Below are 6,658 nucleotides of genomic sequence, written 5' to 3' on the forward strand. Positions count from 1 at the left end.
AAGCCATTATGTATCGCTCCACAAAGATACATAACAACTTCAATCACTACAGCTCCAAATTTTTCTCTGATCAAACAGAAATTACATAATTCATTAGACACAAATCCACGTGGAAATCACATAGAGCATATAATTATCCAATTTTAACTGGGTTTTATGTACAAAACATAGTTTCTAGAGCCTTAGCTTGGACTGATGGAACCATACACATATAACCATGAAGAGTCTAAATTTCAAATACGCCAAAGGTTTAGGGTTCACATGATCTCTTCAATATCAAGCCAGTTATTTGATTCCTTGGTTTCAGGGTTACGAGCACTTACTTGCTCAGACCCAAGATGTTTGTCACCAACACAGCTAACATCTTTAACCGAGTCTGTAGAGTTCCTGCCAAGTTGAACCTAATCTCTTGAGTCTTTTGTTGAAGAATCAGAACCAGATGTCACTTTCTTATAACTTATTGGCACACTATCGTCATCATCATCCTCAAGGTCACTGAATGAAACATCCTTATCATTTCCAAGTAGGATTGTGGTAGCACTTCTGCCAAATGCCTCTGAAGTTTTCTCTTCTAACCAGTCATAAGCATCATCTTCAAATTTCTTAATAGAAACTCTAGATGAACCAGATGTTGAATGTTGATGTTTAATCACTTTTGTCGGCTCTTCTTTAATGACAAACTTGTCAACAACCTGCATCTCACCACTCTGAACTGGATACTTCTCTGTTTCAATTTCAACAACTATAGCAGTATCGCCTTCTTCACTTCTAGTTGCCTTGAGTAGCACGACCTTTGATTGACTTGAACAAAGCAATGAAAGAGACTCTTCACATGGTAAATCAGCTGTTATTTTTGAAGTGTCTCTTTCAGAATGATCTTCTACCACCTCCACCTTCGCTCGATACTGTAACCCTGGCATTAACATCTCTCTAGCTACAACTACCTGCTTGTAAACTATTGAACAGTTAAAATTGTAGAAAAGGAATGAGGAACAGAGTCAAAAAAGCTGAATCACAGAAGAATAATGAAGGAAATGATGAGTATAAGAGTAAAAAAATGTGTTTACACAAAGATGGTCACTGCAAGGAAATGTCAGAGCTGCTAGCAGAACATATTGGCAAAGCAGAATATTTGATATACTAGCACTTCTTTCTCATAAGAGAGAATGAGTGAAAATGATGTTCTAGTCTAGAAAAGGCATTGCTGAAAACTAGATGAGTTTCTAATTTCCTATCCCATTAAGAGTTTCTTTTGCATCTTTTAACTGTAAGTATATGTTTTTTTCTTATTCCTAAAACTTGGTAAATGGATTCTTGAAGTGTCACCTTGACAACATACCTTACATTACATTGGAAAAACAAAAATTGGTGGTTAACCAATGAAAAAAATAAAACTGACGAACTTATTTGGGGAGTAGACAAAAGTTCCGCATCATGTTCATTGAGTTGGGGATGTAGAAGTATAAAATAGATCTTCCAAAAGCAACCCTTACTCATATATCCTGGGCAAATTTCAATCCTAAGTGCAGGCAATCTCGGTGTAAGACGCTTAATGGCTAAAGCATGTTCTTGTTGTGCATCAGACATGTCAAAATCTAAAATTTAGAAAAGAAAAAGCATACAAGGATACTTGTAATCAGCCAGATTCATACCTAAAACACTAATAAGCATAATTAAGGATAGACCAGCCTTTATGGAAGTTGGCAACCCTTAGTTAATATAGAGGCAATGAAATGGTGCTGAGATATGCCATTAAATGCAACTTCATACAAGACATCAAAATATTTAGCCAATTTCTTAAGGGTAGAGCCAGAAGTTTCCGTACTAGTGCGTGCCTACATATATATTGGCCATGCAAGGTAGCTAAATAGAAGAAAAGACATTAATTTAACCAAGAGTCAGCCAAAAAGAAGGCATGAGTGTCACCAAGAAGTAGAGGACGGTATAACACAATATGACCAGAAGAAGTACTACCTTATACTCCAAAGTTTCCTAATTCAGAATTAAAAATTAATTACATAGAGCAAAGAAGAAATTCACAAATCATTAATAAAAGATTATACAGAAAGGTCTCACGTAAGACTAATGAGTAGTTCTGATAATTGCTTTAACACCAATCAGCCATCCAACTACACAGAGCACCCTAAAGCAGGCAGGCTTATACACACGACAGTATAAGCAGCCAAACCTTCCTATACGGGGATTTTTAGTTAAATCTAATAGAGATTACAAACTTAACCTGATTGAGCAACTACAAAGCATAAAGCAATTGAGCGATCCTTCAATGGAAACCAGAAAGGGCGAGAAAAATTACAACATTTTAAACTAGATAATCAATTGCACAGGAATAATCAATAATCAAAATCAATCAAATAAAATCCCAATTCACAGAAAGAAATCTCCAAATAAAAAGAGAAACAGAGGGAATTTACCAATGAATGAACAAAATGTGGGCTTTCTTTTTTATTAAAACACATCAGTCCGCCAAATTGGAAAGTAAATTACCATCAAAATCATCATTATCAGGTACGAGAAAATTGAGCCAAGTTCTTGGATTCATCACGATATCCCTAGTGAAGGCAACAACATCTTCCGTCACACCGACAACGTTTCCGTTCTCGTATTTTTCAAGGTTCTCTTCGTCAGATCCCAACTGAAGAAAATTCGAAGCCATCTTAGCGAACTCCGAGACGGTAATATTTTTAGACAGTTTCGAGATTTCGGTCTTGAACTTCCCGCCAATCTCCGATAAATCACTATGTATTCCCGCTATCAATGCCTCATCAGACGCCTCATCCCAACCATCGGATGGTGGTCGGAGTGACTGTTCATCCTTAATGTGATCGAGTTGTCGGTTCGTGACCCCAAAAGAGGCGGGGCAAGGAAAGAGGCAACGGCCCAGAATTGGCGGGTTAGGGTTTTGGTAAGCTCGAAGATGTCTTCTTTAACGCCACGAAGAGTGTTCGGATCTGACGAAGGATGGGAATGGGAGGGAGAGGGTTGATCAGGGTCAAGGTCGGGTTCGAATTTGGATTCAGTGCAGCATCTGTATGGTCAATCATCGTCTTTGTCGAGTTTCAGCGAGTTGACAATAGATCTAGATAACCACAACAATATGATTTCTTCCCGTTCCTGTTCTGTCTTGTTATTAAAGTCCGAAGTACAGTTTGGAGAGGACGAAAAGAGGAGGAAATAGAAATGGGTTAATTCCACTAAATATTTATGAATTAAATATAATATTATAGTTAATACCTGTACGAAATGTTTTCCTAATAGAATAATTAATTATAGTATCAAAAATCAGTGATTTAAAAAAAAATGAAGGATTGAAATTTCGTTTTTATAAATTGAGTATGTAAATATTATTATTAGATATTTACGAAATTATTATATAAATGAATTGAGATTTGATCTGAAAATTTTAATGATTTAATAGTTTATTAAGATATAAAGATTAAATTGTAAAAATCATAAAAGTTAATTGCTAATGATTTTTATTAGTTAAATGAGCTAAAAAGTAATTGTACAAGGGTTTAAATGGCAATAGGACCATTCTTTATTTGGTTGGACGGTTAATTGTTGTTTTATAAGTTAAATTTTTAATAAATTAATAATAATATATTTTAGAATATTAAACAAAAGAGTGATCGTCTTTATTTTTACCCTTACCACCAATTCTTCAAACAGACAATCAAGAAACACCATTTTTTAAGTTCTAAGGTTCGGCCAAGCTTCCATCCATGCATGTCAGTATTCTTCAGCTCTACTTTTTGTAAATTTTATATTTTTAAAATCATTGTAGTTAATCTAACTAGCTTGGGTGTTAAATCGTAAGATTATTAAAGGTTTTAAGAGTTTCATTGATGACTTTTAAGCTTTTTGAATGTTAAATGGTAGATTTTAAAGTTTAGAAATGAAATAGGATTTATTTGTAAAGTGAATTTAGTTAGTTTTGAGTTTAGAGACTAAAATGAAAATAGTGTAGATTTGATATATAATTTTTTGTAAATATTGTTTCTATAGGATTAAAGAATGATGAAATTGAAAACGGAGCTTATTTGTGAAAGATATAATAGTTTCAGTTTTAGAGACTAAATTGAATAAAATGTTAAAGTTCAGGAAAATTGTATAAAATGAAATTAAAAGTTCATATGCATGTATTTGAGTATTATAAAGTATAAAAATTGATATTTTGAACTTAATTATTGTATAGATCAAGAACTAGTAGATAATCGAAGAAAAGGGAAAATTACAGATTAATCCCTAACACTTCTGCTTTTATTATTTGCCCTGGTAAGTTCATATGGTATGACTGTAATTAAATTGTTATTTAAATTGTTAGATAATTTAGTTATGAATTTGTATATGATAGATATTAATTTGGACTAATTGTGATTTGATACAAATAGTAAGATATAGATTAAATCGTATAGAACTGAGAAAGTTAACTGATAAATTGAATATGATAATTAATAAATGTGGACTAATTGTGTTATAAATACTTGTATATACTTAATGAATCTTGAATGAAATGACATTGATATAAATTTTGAGTTTGGACTCAATTGAAAGGTAATTAGATGTGTATGTGAGAATTAAACCATGTGTAGAGTATTGAGCAACATTGTGATGATTATGATACATGTTTTAGTTAATGAAAGTGTTGTGATAACATGAATGCCTGAATCTTGAAGAAGTGCTCATGTTAGCACTACGGTGCTCCTGATAGTGCTACGATGTTCTTGGTAGCACTACGGTGCTTCTAATAGCATATGTATGCTCTTGTTTGCATTACGATTCCCTTAATGCACATTTGTGCCCGGTTATGTACTCTAGTGCCATGTTTGCACTTCGGTGCTCCTATATGCACTTTCGTGCCCTGTTTATCACCTTGGTGTATCTTGATACTATAACTTATGTATCCGAACTCTTTTACTATTGTTCTTCGGGTTAATGATTCTTTGATGAAAGAGTATTGTCTGACTTGGCATAGTGATTGAAATGAATAAGATCATGCAGTTATTTGTATTCACCTGTTTTGATTGAGCAAATGTTACATTTCGTTTGATAGCTCTGATGAAATGATATTGAATTGAATGACACGAACGAATTGATGATTATATGAATAGATGTGAAATACTTACCTTACAGTTGTGGTGTGTTGCGACAAGAAACTTAGTTAAAATTGTTATTTGGATAGATTTACTTATGAAATGAGGTAAATTAATGTTTTAACACCTATGGTCTTACTAAGCATTTTTAATTCTTAACTGGTTATGTTTTTCCTGTCTTGTAGTTATCTTTTACGGAACGTGAAGATCGGATCAACTTGAAGCTGACACTATCAACTTCTGTCTCGGTAGACCTTTAATCGCTCAAGATTCAGTTTTGTGGCATTATATAGGCTTAATATGTATAAGTGTCATCTTAGTTGGTAATGCTTATGATATGTGTATAACACTTATTCATGATCATAAGATGGTATGTACTTATTCATGATCATAAGATGGTATGTTTATAAGTTTTGCTAAGTGGTTGTGTTATATTGAATGGTGCTAAAATGGTTCTAGCTTGTGGATAACACTTGAAAGATGTTTGCTAGGTGATCAATGTGAAGAAAGGTATAGATGTGAATTTCAGTTGATAACTAAATGAGGTACAATGGTAGGCTAATGAAAGTGGTATAAAATGCTCAAATAGGTGATAATAATACATGTTAAATGGTATGCTTCAAATGCATGAATCGTAACAGTCTGATTTTCAGTGGTGTCAAAAACAGTGGTTCAGGGCCACCAAATCTGGTAAGTAAGTTTGTAAATATTATTATTTAATATTTATGGGTCAAATATGATTTTAGAAAGATTTTTAAATTAGTAATTTGTGTTTCATAAAGATTTATTCGGTTAAATGGTTTCAGAAAATGAGGTGTCGGGACCTTGATTCTATAAATCGAGTTGTAAATATTTTTATAAATATTTACGGAGTGTCTTTAGGGTGGTATTAAAGTTTTGTTAAGAAATTTTAATGTTTCGATTGTTAATTGATTAAAAAGGACCAACTGAAAAAAAAGTGCATTCCTGGGACTCTGTTCCGATAAATCGGATTCGTAAATATTTATTAAAAATATTTACGAAGTTAGTTGTGTAGTTAATTAGGTTTTGGTTAAGTGAAATTTGCTTGAATTAAAAATAATTAGGTAAAAGGATTAAATTACAATAGAGGTGAAAATTTAATTATAAATTAAAGAAAAGTTAAAGGGACTAAAAAGGCAATTATGCCATTCTTTATAGTTGAGGCGGCATACATATAAAAATATCAAAGATTTTTATGATTAAAATATATATACATGTTTACTTAATAAATAAGAATATTATTATATATTATATATATTATATAAATAGGTAAAGAAACATAAGAAACATAATGAAATCAAACGAAACAGAGAAGAAGCAGGGGAGAAAGAAAAAAAGAAAAAGGAAAATTTAGGGTTTCAAGGTTCAAAGTTAATTTGGTAAGTCAATTTAATCCATTTTCTTGTAATTTTTAAGTTTTTAGAAACCTAGAACTATATACTATTGGATTTATGTTGAAAATTTAAAAGTTGGTGGATTTTTGGATATTGTTTATGTTGAATTAAGTGATGAATTGGGGGTTAAAT

At 32.2% G+C, this 6,658-nt stretch overlaps 1 pseudogene; it reads right to left on the reverse strand.

Moving 5' to 3' along the window:
* Positions 1–110: 110 nt before the first annotated feature.
* Positions 111–3,054, reverse strand: LOC107959388 (uncharacterized; annotated as a pseudogene).
* Positions 3,055–6,658: the final 3,604 nt, after the last annotated feature.

Source organism: Gossypium hirsutum, chromosome A11 (genome assembly GCF_007990345.1).
Source record: "Gossypium hirsutum isolate 1008001.06 chromosome A11, Gossypium_hirsutum_v2.1, whole genome shotgun sequence".
NCBI classification, from domain to species: Eukaryota; Viridiplantae; Streptophyta; class Magnoliopsida; order Malvales; family Malvaceae; genus Gossypium; species Gossypium hirsutum.